This window comes from Marmota monax, unplaced genomic scaffold (assembly GCF_021218885.2).
Source record: "Marmota monax isolate L192 unplaced genomic scaffold, Marmota_monax_Labrador192_F-V1.1 WCK01_AAM20220418_F8-fsc00207, whole genome shotgun sequence".
NCBI lineage: Eukaryota > Metazoa > Chordata > Mammalia > Rodentia > Sciuridae > Marmota > Marmota monax.
Genome location: NW_026692713.1, coordinates 313,142 through 331,266, shown reverse-complemented (window position 1 = coordinate 331,266; position 18,125 = coordinate 313,142). Strand labels below are relative to the sequence as shown.

General features: G+C 47.7%; 1 pseudogene; it reads left to right on the top strand.

Annotated features, from left to right (window-relative positions):
• The first annotated feature begins 336 nt into the window (after nucleotides 1–336).
• Nucleotides 337–18,125, top strand: part of LOC124094145 (neuropeptide Y receptor type 4-2-like) — a 51,305-nt pseudogene continuing 33,516 nt past the window's right edge.

The following is an 18,125-nucleotide window of genomic DNA, read 5'->3' as shown; positions in this document are numbered from 1 at the left end:
TGTCAACAGGACGGCCTTGCAGGTGGGCGGAGCCTGGCGTAACTGGACGACCGGACTGGGAACCCAACTTGCCAGAACTGGGCTTGCCACCCTTCAGCACTGCAGCGACCATTCCTCTTTGGTGGTTCGGATGCGGTGATCCCGGCCAGCCGACTCCTCAGGCTCGGGTCAGTGCTGGGTTCCGGAGCCTGCTGGACGCGCAGGGGAGTTCTTGTCCACAGCCTTGGCTTTCAGAGGGATCGCCCCATTTCCTGCGGCTCTTTAGCCAAGCGCCCAGACCATTCCATTCTTGGATTCGCGCCGCCTGGGCGACTGCTGTTGTGCTGGCAAGGCGATATGTCCAGTGCCTACACCAGGACTCCGTCAGCGCCCTCCGGGATCCCCTTCTTCATCAGCGAACGTTGGCCACAGGAGCCACTTCTCCGCAGAGTCCTGGGGAGTCTTCCAGTTCTTCACTCGGGTGGTCCAGCTGCCTTTCCCTCTGTCTTATGCGAGTCTCTCCAGTTGTGGAATGGTCTCACTGTGCCAGATTGGGGCGAGTTCCACGACCACAGAGTATCTAGAAGTGTCCGGAGGCGCAATGGCTGTGGCTGGTGGTTTGGGGTGAGAAAGAAAGGGATGCGCAGTGCCTGGAATGGCCTTGAATGAGTGCCGGGGCTTGAATGACAAGGACTTCTCCCCCTGTAGTGGAGATGTGGGGAGGTGAGGGAAGAGTCTTAAGAAAACAGAGTGCTGGATTGCAGTCAGCTATATATGGATCCTGATTTGAGGATAGGGTGCATATTCTCCTTTTGGGAAAGGGAGAATCCTTGAAACTACCCTGAGTCCCTGCTCCCTCATTCATTCACATATAAATGTTCTCATGCCGGCGGGTAGTTGGGGATGTACAGATATAAGGTAAGGAAGCTCTGAGCTTTACCCCCAAAGTTTTGGAGAGTTTGTTGCAGTGATAAAATAGGAAAGGAGAAAATGAAGTCTGAGATGGGGAAAACTGTATTCAATATCCATCAAAAACAGCCGAGGATGTTTTCAGAAGCAAAACTTCTTGATGGAACAGAGCTAATTGATGAATATAGAAAGGAGTCATCTGTTTCCAAATGTGAGCACTCCCACATACCTTACTGAAATTGTCAACATCAAGGACCGAGAAACAAATTTTAAAAGTTACCAGCTCATAACATAGGTTTACCCATGAGGAACTGACGATCTAATCAACAGTAGAGTTCTCATGGGCACCAGGATATCTTGTCTCCATGGGGCCTCTAAAATAATGTGTCCCTTTACAATTCTGCATGTAAAGGCACTATTGTTCATGACTGAGCCCCAAATAAAGATATTTCCAGATGTGCATAGCTTTAGTTTACCAATTGCATAACATTAGTTAACAAATACAATTATGCGAAGGAGTAAGATGAATAACTAAATATTGGAAATAATGACAATCTTCAATATCTTTGAAAAGAAAAGAAGAAATGAAAGAGGGCTGGGGAGAAAGAGTAAGAGGGTTGAGAAGGTACAAGAAAGTCTCAACCAAACAGATGGGGAGTTCCTGAGCCACTAGAGAAGTATGAGAATTCCTGTCAGGAGCTTTCAAATCCCTGCTGGGCTAAGTCATTGGTTAGAAGCAGCTTGGGATGTGGGTTGTCTTACTGGGGACTTGTGTAGGGGTGGGGTTGGATTCTTAGAACATTCCCCTCCAAAAGAATGATACCCTCCACCATCAGATCTGAATAGTGATATCATGTGGTAACAACAAGGACAATGAACTTAATTTACCAGGTAAAACTTTGAGTTTGACACTGTTCAACCCCAGGGCTGCAGAAACATAGGGATACTGTTTATTGATCCCAAATGAAGAACTTAGAGGAATCAATCTCTGGAGAGAGTTTGGACATTTTATTTTTCATGTGCCCCTGGGTGCCTGCAAGCAGGGGGAATTTTACAAGATAGGTTGCATGCTAATTGCACATATGAACCAAGTCGGATGTTTAATGAGTACCTTCCTTTATTTCACATCCAAAATTTCTCTGCTTTGATCTCCATCTAAGGTTGTGAGAAAAGGGAAGTGGCCAGTTTCTCTTTTCCTTACCCATGTTTTCACATCCTTTGAAGTCTTTATCTCACAGCCAGGAATACTAAGTGTTCTAAGGCACTGACTGTGTGTACCCCAATGGTCATTTAAAAATAGTCTAGCTGTTATGGTTAGATGTGGTGTCCCCAAAAACTCACGTGTGAGATAATACAAGAAGTTTTGGAGGAGAAATGATTGGGTCATAATCTTAACTTTATCTATGAATTAATCTCTGATGGGATTAATTGAGTGGCAACTGGATGCAAGTGGTGGGGTGTGGCTAGATGAAGTGGTTCATTGGGGCATAGCTATGGGGTATATATTTTGTATCTGGAGAGTGGAGTCTTTCTCTGCTTTCTGATGATGATATGAGCTGCTTCCCTTTGCCATGCTCTTCCACCATGATGTTCTGTCTCCCTTGAGCCCAGAGTAATGGAGCCACCATCTATGGACTAGGACTTTTGAAACCTTGAGCCCTCAAATAAACCTTTTCTTCTCTACAATTGTGGGGGTCGGGTTGTTTTGTCATAGCAACAAAGCAAGCTGACTAAAACACTAGCAAAATACCTTTAAAAAGAGACACATCTAATACACAAGGACATGAAAAAAAATTGAACAGAAAAGAGTCAGAGACAATATGTCAGGGATGCTGGGCAGACCAAAAGAAACATGGAGTTTTTAATAGAGGAAAACACTTTTAGAGGCAAAGAGTTCCTAATGGGAGGATTTCTTTTTCCAGAAACCTCCCAAAATTCTAAACCTGTACACTCATAATAATTTTTTTTTAAGACACACTATAGGGAGTCATTGTCAAGTCCTCTATTACATAGAGAAATTAAGACATGCATATTTCAAATAAGACAAAATATTCCTACATTTAAGAAGATTTGAACAACACAATTTGTAAACTTGGTTTAATGGGCTTATAAAGAATCCTTTCCTAAATTATGTATAGGAATGAATGTAAATTTAACTGAAAGAATAGTATCATATAGAGCATGTTATCTGATCATAATACAATTAGGTTAGAAGTCAATGAAAAAAGATTTAAAGAAAACATTCAGTGGGGGCTGGGTGTGGTGTATTGCAGCAGCTCTGGAGGCTGAGGCAGGAGGATTTCGAGTTCTGAGCCAGTCTAAGCAATTTAGCAAGGCCATGAGCAACACAGTGAGACCCTATCTCTAAATAAAATATGAAAAGGGCTGAAAATGTCACTCAGTGGTTTAAGGGCCCCATGTTCAATCACTGGTAACAAACAAACACAGACAATGAAAATTTTAAATCATACATATGCGTAATTACATAACAGAAGAAATTACTGCCATTAAAATTAAAAAAAAATTAAAGATAATAAAATATTTCATCCAAAAATTTATAGGGTACAGTGAAAAGGAAAATTTGTGGAACAAAAGGCTAATGCTACCAAAAAGAAGGGGTGAAAATAAATCAGCTAATAATCAAAATAAAATCATTAGGAAATGAGTAGTAAAATAAACACATAAAGTGAAAGGGAGAAGCTTATAAAGAAAGAACAGATGAGTTAAAAAGAACAATGACTTCCACGGACATGGCCTTGCCTCCACAAGTTTCTGCTGCTACTAAGGACAGGGGAAAAGGCACAACTGGATCCAGAGGATGCAGCTCAAGACCCAACCTGGGTCATGACATCTCCACTATGTACTTTGTCCTGGACAAATTAGTGACCCTCTGGTACTGCCACCAGATACCTTCAGTTTTCAATCACCCAAGCCTCTTCCTGATGTTCAAGTCTCCCCATGAAATACCTCATAGGACCCCCCCACCCCAGACCCTGCTCTCCTTGCCTGTCTGATGCACAGACCCTGTGAGCACAATAAAAAGATTCTTGTTTCACATCTCCAAGTTTGAGTGATTGTTACTCTGCAGTGGATAATGGGACTGTCCCCTATTTACAGAGAATTTAGGCAACACAGTCTTCACCTCCTTCTATATTCTGCCATGACTCCAGCATTCACCCCAATGACCCTTCTATTTCCCACCCACTGGATTCCCAATCCCTGACCCCTCACCCACAGCGATGTCCTAATCTTAGCCACTTCCACTTTCCTCCCTGGCTAATTAAACTTAAAGACCAGCTAATAGGGGCTGGTCTGAAAGACAAGGAAGTCTCATCTTACAAGCCCTCCAAGGATCCCTATGACTGCCATTTGGTATTGTCTACATGGAGAGCATTGAGCAGGGCTGAAGGTCACAAAGTCATTATGCCAATCTTTCTATCAATCATAACAACAGAGAATTTTGTTCCATCATTGGTGAAGAGCTACTTAGTAACTGGTAGGAGGACACCCAGAGAAGCTGCTATCCCAGTCTTGGTGTTTGGGCAGAAACCTGCTAGACAATCAAAGTGAAAGGGAGGATAAAGGAAGGCTTGTGGATCCTGGACATAGGCAGAGGCAGCAGAGAGGCTGGAGGTGGCCTGTGCTCAGCTTACCTGTGACCCAAGAAAGAGATAGGTCATAGAGAATTGCAAGAAAAAGTTAGACTGCTGTTCTCTGGTGTCTAAATTTACACTTTTCCTACTTCTGCTGTCTTCACCATTGTTTATGTCGTAGATCCCAGGAAACATTTCCTGATTTAAGAAACACAAATGTATCTGGACTAGCCTCTAGAAGTTTCCAGGACTATGAAGGACAAAGCACAAAGCCAACTGTTGCCTGAGGGTAAGGAACCATGCCAAGATGTCTCTGACATCTACTTTGTCCTAGACAAGGGACTGGCCCTTTCTGGCCCTGCCTCCAGGTGGACCTTAGAGAACAATAGGGCCTCAGTCACTGTAGGCAGGACATGGTTTTATGGGACCACAACTTCTGCAAGAGGACAGGCAGAGCCTGTCTGTTGAAGACCTCAGGGATGATCCTCAGCAATTGTTGCCCATAAGGAGAGAATACAATATAGGGGAACTGGATGGCTCTGTCCCTCCAGCAACTTGGCCCAGATCTTGCTCCCACATGCCCCTCAGTCAGCTGACGGTTGTGAGCTGCCATCTTAGCCGTGTGGGAGGCTCATTGCTGGCTTCTATGGGGAGTGATCTGTGGCCTCTGCTGAGCATTCTCCTAGTGCCATTTCTCAGAAGATCCTGTGCTTTGTTGCCTCTGATGTTTTGCTTCATCCTTCCCCACATGGACCTCCAAGGCACAATCCCTGCTCTGACAGCAGCAGGTGGCTCTGCCTTAATGTGGCCCAAGAGAAGCTGGACTGTGCCTTAAGCACCCGCTGGCTGTCACTGAAGGAAAGAGAACGTGTTTGTTCCTTGTGAGATCTACTGGGTTTCTTTCTCAGCCCTGACTGCTGCTCTGGAAATGAACATGTACTTCACCAGAGCAGTGGGGCAACCCTCAAAAGCTTGTGGAGGCACTTGCTGGTCTCCAAGCCCTTCTTTCCCCTGCATGTTGGGCTTTTCTAAACAGCCTGATGTGTAGATGTTTTCTGTCTGATGTCCCCATCTGGGGTGAGCTCCTAGATTGATCGTGTTTCCAGAGGCTGTTAGAGGTGATAAGACCTGGGAGTCTGGGCTGTGCTCTTTTCACGGTCCCAGTCTCAGCTCCCCTGATATTTATCTTTCTCCATGGATTCTAACCATTCCTTGAACATGGCCTCATTCCAGCACTTCTAAGTAAAGTCAGTCACCCAGGGAACCATCCTGCCCATGGGAAAAAAAATCCTCTTTGCTGTCCAGCCCAGAGACTTCTGAGATGCCCTTTGATTCTTAGCAAAGACAAAGAGTGGTGGTTCCCATTGGAACACTAGGATTAGGAGAGGGATAGTCATTGTGGAATGCACAGCCTCCTTGGGCCAGTCCTTTCAGTGAATGGCTGTTACTTTTAAGGATCCTTTCAGCTGCCACCCACCTTTGCACCTGCCCTGTTCACTCCCTTACCACTCTACTGTGAGTCAGTGAGGTCCAGGGAAGCCCTGGGATATATAGAAAGGGCTATGGAACAGGTTGGGGATGTGAACTGACATTAACTGAACTGAATACAATTGCTGTGGGCATTGTCTGCACATACCATAGGTGACAGACCAGTGCAAAGGCAGTCTGGAGATAATGGGAGTGATACTGGCAAATGGTCCTTTAGCCCCACACTTGATCAGATGTCTGTGAACCTTCTCTCTCAACCCTGCATCATGAAGCCACATACCAGATCCCTATTACCTTTTCTCTTGGCCAAAATATTCTTACCTGTCCAGCAGTGTCTTCAGGTCTTCGTAAAAATCTCTGTATTTAACTCACCAAAGGCTATTATTCTTTGTAAAACAAAAAATGTGTAACAATCAAATCAAGTTAGGCCCCACATTTCGTGATGAATGTAATGAATTGAGGTGTGGAAGAGCTGCTCCTTTTCCAGAGCACCCATTATTGCTCTGGGAGTGATTTTCCAAATCTCTAAATGGGGCAAAACCCGACTGCTGAGTTTACAGCCCCCCTACTCCCAGAGTTGGATCTTTCTCTTCCATTTCCTTGGATTTTACTTGGCATATTTTTCTGGAATGTAGGGAGGCCACTAATACCCAACTGTGAGGCAGATGTGCTGCCAGGGAGTGAGAGGCCTGGAAGGTAGAGAGATACTCAGGTCCCATCAGTGCAGCTGGTGTGACCCAGATGTGGAGGCCTGGCTGTGGCAGCCAAGGATAGTGCAGGAAATAGAAGTTGAGGAAGGGACAAAAATTAGCAATTCCTGGAATGAATGCTTTAAATGTCAAAGGAATGTGATCTTAAGAAAGCCTCCAAACAATCCCTACACACATAATTCAAGCCATTCCAGCTAACCCCTTCTACTTGGAAACTTGGTGGACAGTATGGCTACCACTATGCTTCCAATGTAATCAATGCTGATTAAAACCATAGCAGTGCATTTTTTTTTTCTGTACTTGCCTCAAAGAAATCTAAACACAAAGTCTAAATATAACCTCCAAGGAGATGGGGGAGAGTAGACAATAGTTCACAATCCAGATGGACTAGGGAAAAGTAGGCTACCTGTGCGGTGGCCTCTTCCGAGTAGTTCAGGACCACATATGAGGCTCCCAGACCTGTTGTCTGGCACCTGGGTAGTCACACAGACACAGGTACAAGTTCTGAGTGGTGGGAACTTGCATGCAAAATAGGCCTGATGAGGTCCATGCATATTTTCTGGTGACAAAGGACAAACGGACGAGATTTGCCTGCTCTAGGGAAATGCACAGGATCCTCTGAAATCTCCTGGGCTGGGTAACTATGTGAGACATCTAGAAAGAAAGACTCACTTCCAGAAGGGATTTCACCTCCTTCTAGGAAACATTTGAATTTGGGAATCCAAGAAATGGAAATCAAAGACCTGCACTGCAGAAAATGAAAATTCCAAGTATTTCTCTTTGCAAAACTTTAACAAAGGAGATTAGGATAATATTTGTATTTCAAAAATTGGGTGAGTTATTTCATACAGAATTTTGCAGCAGACCCTATGTGTCTGAGATCTTGGTGACACATGAAGACAGAGATGTAGTGAATGGGACTCACCCATGCCTACCATCCATAGGACACCAGGGTGCTTTGTCCTCGCCAGTGCAGCATAAATACCTTCCATTGAGTGGAGCATTTCCTTGTGTGACACACCTTTGCAGAGAAGTACAAATTCCCAACCCATTTTTATTATAATCCTAGATTCAACATATATGTCCAATTGAGCAATTGAGACCTCAATTTAGTGGTTAGAGGTTGGGTTGGGCTATGGGGGTGGGAGTGAATATACAGTTCTTCTGGTTGCTTGTGAAGGGGCAGGGAGCATCCGCAATATCCTGGAGGGAGGGCTGGAGCACCTGGTTGACTGTGGGTGGCACTGGGAACAGTAGGTAATGGGGAGGCAGTCCTGGCTAGGCTGAAGGCAAATGGCTGAGCCTGAAGAGGTCTGTGTACAGAGGTTTGGCATGAGGGCGAGGTTACCCGCCTCCTATAAGGAAGAGAAGAAAGAGGTGGTCACTGAGAGTCCATTGCAATTGGGCTCTGGTTGCCTAGCTCAAGGGTTCAGGTTAGGACCATCGGGACACAGGGAAGGCCTCAGTGAAACTTCTCCTTCTTCTGTGTGGCTGCCTCCACACTCCAGTGCTCCTCTCAGACTCAGTTGAAGCATCTGAAGTAAACACTGCTTTCTCATGCAACCCTGGGTGCTCTGCTCTGACTCTACTCCCTTGACTCTGAGGTTGAACTTGTCTATTTCTCCTAGACCATGAGCTTGGGGACAAAGGATGAGGCACCAGTTCCCTCTGTGTGCCAGGTATGCCAGTGCTCACCAGAAAGCTCTGTGAGTGTTGTGAACAGGATGGGCTCCCATACTGAGCTCTGGAGACCCCTGCAGAAGGCTGGTAGGGCACAATTTGACTAGGAGCAGGCTATGCAGCAGGAGCAGCACAGGTCCCCTTGGTTGGGCAGAAGCTGATGGGACAGTAAGAACTCTCTGCAGTACCAATCAACTCCTGACTTTGCAAATGTCATATCCCTGTCCCAGCTACAGCTAAGTCAAAGCACCTCAGCCTTCACTCTAAAGATTAACGTGAGCCAGGGAGGGTCACTATTTCACAGAGGCCAGTTTGCAGATCTCTGGATATACTTACTTCAGGAGATGCACATGGCCAGTTAAAGGTGCCTCCTGTCTTTCTGGAGAAGGAAGACTACCCTGGACTCTCCCATACCCAGCTTCCAGAGGGCAGCTCCTCAAGGACCAGAGTTGATGATCACTTTTAAACCCAGAGAAGCTTGCTGGAAGGCATTTAGGTACACAGACCAAGCTCTGTGGTCCTTCCTCACTGTGGTCTGTGGACATACACATAATCTATGCCATGTCCACTCATACTTCAGGTCTTCCTGCCTTTCTGGACCTAACCAATCACTGACTTTCCATTGTGCAGGCTCAGAATCAGTCAGTCCCTGCTTGAAGAAATTTCTACTTCAGTGTCTTGTTATGCTCACTGAACAAGGGCCCTGAAAGAAACTCAGGTTCTAATCCTGAAACATGTGGCTTTTGGGTACCTCTCCTGGAAGATGGGAGATGTTTGGAGGAGATTCTCGGATGCCTGGATTTAGGGATGAGTAGAGCCAGGGAGACCAGGGGATGCCCTTGCATGGACGAGAGAAAACCTGACACCTGAATGGGCAAAGGAGCCCAAAGGAGAAGAAGGGTAGACAGGCAACTGCACATGCAGGAGGCTCAGGACAAGGTCTGATAGCTACAAAGAAGGCATGATGATCCTGTTCCCAGATGAGAGTCAGATAGACAGAGGCAGGAGAAGGCAGAAGGGCAGAGTCTGGAGGTGAGAAGAGACAGTCTCAGTGAGAGAAAGGGTCCCAGGAAAGACAGCAGTACTCAGGTGGTTCTCATGCCACAGTTGGCTTGATAGGTGCATGACAACTCCAAGCAAGCCCATGTGCACATTCTGTGGAGTGCTGGCAGGGATCACTGTTGTCTGATGGCCACGGACAGGCCCAGACAGATTCAGCAAAGGATCAGTGGACTTCTGCTACCCTGAGAAACATGGGCTTGAGTTAGAGCAGGAGCTGATAGGACAGCCCTGGAGGTAAAGGAATCCATGGACAGGGCTCAGCTGCTGCAGTGTCCACCCGGACACCATGGTGTACTGTGGGCATGGTTTATAGCTCATTCACAGGTGGGCAAGTTGAGGTAAAATGACACCCATGAGCATCTCCAGGGCTCTCCTATGACCCCAGCTGCAGTTACTGAAATGGTGCCATCACAGCTCTGATGTGTGGGCATAACCTAGGAAGACATTGATATTACTTGCACTGGCCTCAGTCTTCCAGGATAATTTGGAAGCTTTTGTACCTAGGTCCAGATTGTGCACGAAATTGTCATGGTCTCCAACCTGTGCTGTAAAATATGTTTAGACTACAAAAGAAAAAGAAATTATATGGAGGTGTTACACTGGAAGATACATAATTTGGGAAAGCCCAGTGTCATCCAGAAAGATTTTTATCAAAATGACTCCATGCTAAAGCCCTGGCCTTCAGGAAACTCCAACATTTCTCCTTTAATAGATCAGCCTCTCCAATTGCTTTCATTCTCCTATTCCAGCCACAAAGAAGGAAGAAAAAGGCAAAGGAGTTTTCCATAAAGTACTATACAATAATTCTGTCTCTATTCCAACTGTCAGACTTTACTCATGTACCCACTTTGTTCAGCAAGAGACTGAGAAATATTTTTTCACAGTGAGCACTTTTTTTTTCTCTCAGCAATACCAATTCTCTGTTATTAAGAGGGGGCCATGAAAACAGGGCTACTAATCAGCATTTGGCATTGCTGGCACAGTTTTAGAGATGGAAGTGCCCCACTCTCCAACTTGGCTGAGAGTCTTAGGCAAGGTCAGAGACAGACTTGGAACCCAGTCTCTTTTACTTTACTTGGAGTGAGTGACACTTAGGAATTTCCTAAATTACAGGACCAATTCTTCAGACAGGCTTATTTCTGATTACCTGGGCACGAAAATCTAGCAGCAAAATATAGAGACAAACATGGAGAGAACATGTCTGTGTCACATGGGCCTCCCTGGGTAGTACGCTGGCTGTCTTGATTAGTGTGAGTCTTGGACTCTGAGGACAGGCCTAAGGTTGTGCAGGGTAGGAGGGCCATGGCAGAGCCATGTGGCAGGGGGTCCCTGGGGTAGGTAGCATGTGTATCTGGAATCACCTGTCTCCCCCTACCAGTCTTCTTTGTTTGGTCTAAAGGGATCCCTTGTAGCTTGCTCTGGGGGAAATGTTGGGTTGATCTTCAGATGGGCCTGGCTGAGGTTCTCTCTCCCAGTTTGTGTTCTCACATGGTCTCCAGTCTCTAGTTTCCCTCTGCCTCTCCCTCATGTAGACCCTTATGATTGCATGTGATCTATCCATGTGGGCATGTGAAAAATCATAGGCCCTGAGGATTGCTGCCTCTCCTGAGACTCTTGCTGAGCTTGCCCCTTCTCCCCTCTGCTGGCACTCATCTGGGACAAAGCTCATGGACCCTTTGTGTCCCATCAGACCTAAGCCACTTGTCTGCACAATGGCCTGTCTACTCTCCTCTTCAGCTGACTCAAACATGTCTCCCTAGTCTCTCTGTCCCCACTCACCCCCATTTAGGGCCATACATGAGTCTCTCCCTTCCTGCTGATATACTTCAGAATGGCTCCCTTGTACCTACTGAATATAGTCCCACTGCCCAGGCACTCCAAAGCCAGGCTCCTGAATTGGTCAATTGTCTCCATATGCTGACAGCACCCTAACCCTTGTCCATCAGCCCTGCAGGATCCCTCTCCCCACTTCAGTTTCAATTTTGCATTTTCAAGTTCAACTATCCTCCCAGCCTGATCATCAGCTCTAATTTACCTCTGGCACGTGGCTATCTCAGGTGAGGCCTGGATGGAGCACTGTGGTCCTTGAAGCCCAGAGCACTTGGGCTAATCCCTTCTTCCTCTCCCTCCCTCTCCTCCCCTACAAGCACACTTTCATGCAGAAATAGGGTTCTTATTCCCCTCTCAGGATCTCGTCACATGCCTAACTCAGGGCTGAGCCCAGGGAAAAAGCCACCAGAGCAGCCATGGGCTTGACACCGACCTTGGACTACAGAGGTCAGGGTTAGCCTCTTTGACTCTTCCTTAGGTTTCAGGACAGGCTCCACAGTGTAGTGCAGCTACCACTGCCTCCAACCATGAGCCGGCTGAGCACAGAGCCCAGGACACATCCTCAGACTGTGCTGGCCATATTCAGGCCTCCCTGGGGCAGCTGTGTCAGTCCAAGGGAACGTCAATCTCTGACATTCCCTTCCTCCTGCCCCATGGATGTCATCAACCCTGACCTGGGCTACGAAGGGCCTTTCCTGCTGGTGGGGATTTTTTTTGTCCTGTGTTGATCTGATTCAGAGAATTTGACCATTTCTTCTCTCATACAGTCTAAGGGAACTGGCCATTCTCTAGGACCCAGGTCCTGGTCTATAAAACAAGAAGGGGAGCCCAGGCAGATAAGCTTCAGGCCAGTTAAGAGGTTCTCGGGGTCTCTGGGGACTATTTAAGGAAGCCTTCCAGGGGTTTGGGATAACCAAAATGAAGCTAATGTATTATGAGTCAGGCCATGAAAAGGGCAGAAACCAGACCCAAGTTAGAGTCCACTACTATATATTCCAGGCTTTGTGACCTGGGACAAGTCACTCAGCCTCCCTGTGCTTCAGCCTTCCCTGGTTTCAAATAGAAAAATACTGGCATTTTTATATAGGTATTGGGAAGATTGGAATGGGGTGAGATGGAGAGGCCTTAGCAAGTAGCTACCACGCAGTAGACTCACTAAGGAATAGTATAATGGTACTCCAGGAGAAACCCTAACAGTGTGGGTTTCCCAATGGTCACAAGGTGGTGACACTAGAAGGGACCTTCCCTTCCTTGTAAAGAGGGTAGTGTTGGCCAGTCAGCACTACCAATAATACCTGTCAGCCTTCCTGGGTCAGGGACCACCAGTGGGACTGCACAGGTGCCATGGGCAGTCATTGTCTGGAAGGTGAATGGTTGAACTGTAGAAAGTCTTGGGCATTTCTCCTTGGGATGGGCCCAGGCAGAGCTCTGAATCACAGTTCTAGAGGGCAACCATCAAGGACAAGAGCAGTGGCCATTCTGCTCATAGGGAGTTTCCCCATGTCCCACTTACCTGAGGCCATGTCAATGGCAACTGGCGGTAGCATTGTTGATCTAAATTGCGCAGGGTCACCTTGTTCTGAAAAGCATAAGAGGACATGAGGTGGTAACACAGCATGGATGCTGACTCCCCAAAGCCATGGGACTTCATATCAAGTAAGAACTCTGTCCCCAGGGAAATGACAAGACAAAACTCCAGCTAGTTCCTGGGTGAGGGCACCGGCCATCTTTGAGTGTGTCGATGGTCACTGTTGCACACGTTGAGGATGTGGAGCAAAACTGTATTTTGGGTAGGAAAAGAAGTCAAAAGCTGGCATTAGAAAAGTTCAAAGGTTAGAGGGATGTGTGCCTGGCAAGCAGAGGTCCTCAACAGGAAGCATGAGGTGGATCTAGGGTTCCTGGCAGGAGCTCCAGGAAAAGGAGGTGACTACATTTAGAGGAAGAAGGCCAATAACTGGCATCATGTCCTGTTCAGGGGAAGGTGCCTGAGCCTAGGACAGAGAGAAAAGGAAGGCAGGAAGGAGGCCAGAAAGAGGCCCTGGATGAGAGGGAGGCAGCACATTGCCTAAGGTCCTACAATTCAGGACCCACTGAGCCCTGAGTGGTCCTGAGTGGTTGGGGCCAGGCCCTGAAGACTGCAACAGCCCACTGGAAGTGACTCCTTCTCTGGAGGGTGTGTTTTGGTTTCTTTGTGACCCACAGTGATGGGAGAGGCAGAGATGGCTTCTCAGCTGCCTGAGAGGCTTCAGAGGTACTGGAGGCTTCCTGAAGGGATGCATTCATCTCAGAGGCAGGACATGAAAAGAGGACAGAGCCAGTGAAAACTGGGGCTATTTCTTTCTCAACACCAGACTTGTGGGAGCCTCTGCACCCCTGTCCTGGGTCCATGTCCTGGGTCCATGGCTGCTGTCTGGCCAGCTTCTCCCTCACCAAGGTGGACTCTGGTACTTACAGACAAAGGAGGGTTCCTCAGACTGAATTGTTTTATTTGTGTCCCTGACTCAACTCTTGCACGGTGAGCTTGTGACACTTTTAGGGTCTCCATTTTTGTCACTCCTCCCTGTGGCTCTGATCGCCCCATCTCAGTGGGTGGTAGGGTCCCCGAGTCAGCTCTTTGCCTTGCTCTTCCTACAGGGGAATGCCTAGTGCTAGTGGCATTTTCAGAATTTTCACGGTGGACAAAAGGTGTTTTGGGAGTGTTTCTGTTTTGTTTTTATTGTCCCTGACCTCGTAACCCAACTTGTTACTTACTGTGCTTTGATTCGTCACCGGCAGGCCAGAGACTGACACCCAAGGGAATGGAGCTAAAGCTTCTGTCAGTAAAAACCAGAGTCTAGCCAGACATCAGCCAGGGGTCACTGGTCAAAGGGGGCCCCTGGGACTAGGACAGGCTTGCAGAGAAGGTGTGAGCCCCCATGCATGCTGACCTCTCCTGGCCATGAGGGTAGCATGGGCCTCTCGTTGTCCTCCTGTACCAAGGGATCCAGGTCTAGTCCCATAAGCCATGTCCCCTCTCAGATCCCAAACTCTGTAATGTTAACCACCTGCCCTATCCTGAGTCCAGCTGGGGGTCAGAGATGCCAGACACCCTCCCCCAGGATTCTTCTCACCTCCATGCCTCGGTTCACACTCACACCACGGCAGGCACAGCAGCAGAGTATTATAGTGGGACACACGTTCACAGGTGGTGCTGGGGGAGGAGGTGGCTTCTCTTTTAGTTTCTAGGAGAAAAAAGAAGTTGTCTGTGTCCCTGTCTGTAGCTTCTGGGGAGCTGGACACAGCCACCTGTACTGTGGGACCACTCAACTCATGTTTTAAGGTACATGAAATGACCAATGAGTAGCACCCTATCTAGGGGGAGTGTATTCTATGAAAAAAACAGCCAACTTCCCAGTTTGCCAAACTGGCCTTTCTCTAACTGCCAACAACCTCATTTTTGTGCTCTTAGCTCCCTGGAGGCTACCTTGCAGGCAGGAGCCTGATCTGGAGGTTGTTCAGTGACCCTCCTTTTGCAAGTGACTGATGCTTCCAGTTGGCTCTGCCAAGTGCAGATGTGGCCTCCCCAGTACCTTGCGGACACTCACGGGTTATGGGAAGCTCACCAAGCCTTGGTGGCTATGCTCACTTAGGGTGGCCTTCTTCAGACTCCGGGGATGGTCAAGAGACCTTCTACCCTTGGTTCTGAGATCCCTAAGGCTACCCAAGGCTATGTTCATTCCTGCCAGGAGACAGGGATGAAGACACTTTAAGGAGAAGCCAAACAGACCATCAGAGTCTGGAGATGGGGACCGGGGTCAATGGCTTCAATTCCAGAAAGCCCCCTGGAGTATCCAACATCTTGCAGAAGCCCTTTGGGAGCCACAAAAAGCCCAGTTAGTTAGCAATGATGGCTACAGATGCTGAAAGAGGACCCCAAGGTGGTGATTCTGTGATAAAGATCCATGTTCAGCATGATGGAGCCTGGAGGGTTGTGGTCTCCATGACCTCATGGTCAGCAGGAGGTGAGTGGTGCTTAGAGGGCTGACATCATTGTCCCACTATCCCTCAACACTCTGTCCCCCTCTTCTTTGCCAAAATACGTGGGAGATTCTGGAAACAAGCTTCATGATGCCTCTCTTTTGCTGGTCATTCTCCCGAGGCATGTGACAATGTCAGGATCCAAAGCTTGACTCACCTCTATTATCTGTGGCGGTGGTGGCTTGACCTAGAATGTTAAACAGACACAAAGTAGTGGGAGGCTGTGAGGTGCTGCTATGGGTTGGATAAATTTCCCCCAAATGCCTATGTGCTAAATGTTTGATCCCCACCTATGGTGCTCTTGGAGGTAGTTTATTACTTGGGAAGTGGGGCATAGTGGCAAGAAGTCAGGTCAATAGAGATAAGCCTTGGGAGGGGACACTGTGCTTCTCTACTTCCTCTCTTTCAATTCCAGCCGTAAGGTAAGGATTTCCTCTAAGACATCTTCGCATCAGAATGCATTGCCTCCGTCAGGATCAGAAGCAAAGGGCCAAAAATGTTCATGAACTGAAAGCTCCAAAACTGTGAGCCAGAATAAGTTTTTTATCCTCTTAAGTTCGTTATCTCAGGGATTTTATTACAGTAACAGAAGGCTGACTAACACTGGTGGGTGTTTTTTTTTAGCGGGGGGGGGGCCCTGTCAACAGAGAACCCTCAGATGGAGTGGTGAGACAGCACACAGGCTTGGTGTCTATGTGGGCATTTAGTACTTGTGGTTTTGTGTTCAGCAGGCTCAGTCTGACCCAGAAGAATCCTCATATTTCCCTATAGGGTCAGAAAAGATGATCCAGGCCCAAGTGCCAGTGCCTGAAGAGACTCAGTTGATGAAGTGCTGCACATCTGCCCAAATCCCACCTGCAGCCAGAACACACTCTCCTCTCCCCTCCTCTGGGAGAACCTTGCTATCTTTAGAGCTCTTACGGACCTCCTGGCCTTTGGAACAGTCAATTGGCTTGTTCTGCTCATTGCTCTTCTGGGCAGAGATAGGACTGGCCTGCTCTGTGCTGGGTGTTCTGTCCTCCCTATCCTGCTCTTTCTGCTTCTGTCCTACAGCTCTCTGGAAAGTTCTCACCAGAGCCTCTGCCCTCCCTATTGCTCCAAGGTGCCATTCTCAGTCCTTTGCTATTGTTCTGTTTTGCCCAGGACACTGGGTACGTGTAAGATGCTATCATTCAGCTCATGTGCTTCACAAATGCAAGACTGTGAGCTCTCTATAAAGCAGGATGGTGGATTTTTCATTTCTTTATCTCTGGAGCGCAGCCTGGGCTTAGCAATGAGAGATGAAGGAATGTTAGAAGGTACTAAAATGTTCAGATTAAAACCAAAATCCCTTTTGGTTTTAATAGTATTTCTATCCCAGAAGTTACTAATCTTCCCTGGTCAGTGCCTTCCTGTATTTGGGACCATCAGTAATTTGTGGGGGATTCTGTCCTCTTGTCTATCTGAGGACTTTAGTTGCAAAGAGCTAGCCCCTTTCTCAGGGGTTCTTGGGTGGCCTCTGTCTAGAGGTCAGGGCAGACCTTATTCAGAGTCCAGGCATGCCTGACCTATGCCCTGCATAAGCTTGGGCAGGATGCCCTATGGGTGCCCATGTTGAGGAGGGTCTGGTTTTGTGAAGATGGTAGTTGTACCTCTGCAGTTTCAATGCAGATGGTAAATTATCCACAAGCTAGATCATGATGCTTTCACGTGTGCTTGCCCCTAGTTGGGCGGAATATACTCACTTTCCGGAAGCATAACCACCAGATCCACCACAGCACCACTGGGATCAATAGCAGGGACAGCACCAATGTGAGAAGCTTTTCTTCTGGGGTTGGATCAGCTTCTACATAAATGAAAGTTGGTGATGGAGTGATGGCCTGGGCTGTAGTTGTTGGGGGTGGAGCGGTTGGGATTGTAGGCTTCGGAGGTGGAGTAATCTTCGGGCTTGGAGGCCTCGGTGCGGGTGAATAAACCTCTGGTGGGTAGGTGGGATACTCAGTGATAACGGGTTTTAAGGGAGGGGCCTGTGGGAGAAAGAGGTCATCATGTGAAGTATACCCAGCTGACAATCCTAGAAGCAGATGCCTGAGAAGGGCCCAGGAATGCCTTTTCCATGTGCCTACTACTTGGCATCCCATTGTGCTCACTTTTTCCCCCAGGTTGACTGTCTTCAAGGGTCCACATACAGGTATGGTTCCCAGAAAGCAGCAGATACCATCTCTGGCCCTGCTCAATGGCTCTGCCTCAGAAAGGCCCAGGATATTCTGCAGTCTGAAAAACCCCATCCTCACTGCTGGCTTTGGCTGAGAGTACAAAGTTTTACAATGACCACAAAAAAGTAGAGGCGTTCAAATGTGGGGGTGTCAGGATTCTAGGGACACATAGATATGCAGGTCCAAAAGCATGGGCAGGAGAACTGACTGCTTACCATTGCCTATCTCCCACTTTCTGGCTCTGGAGGCATGGACTCACCACTCCTCCCTCTGAGCCTCAGCTTGCACCTCTGCACAGAGTGAAGTATCAACCCTCCTTCATGGGCACTTGTGATTTCAGAGAGTTTAGAGATAGCACAGGCCCAGGCTCACATGGTGCTTAAGGAATGGGGACAGATCTCCTGGTTGTCATTCACTGTTCAGGAAGCCCAGGATATCCCATGGGCACAGTTTTCCCTGCTAGCCCCTGAGTCATGTGTTGGCTTAAAGAGAAGGCTGCAAAGCCCACAGAGGGGTACCCAAGAAACAGGGGGCTGAAAGGAGAGGGTGACAGTGATAGCTGCTTTTCTGGATTGGAGACAATAGCCTACTCCTGTGCTCTTTTGGGCATTACTGGAGACTGAAACCACAGACATTTGACCACTGAACTATACCCTTAGCCC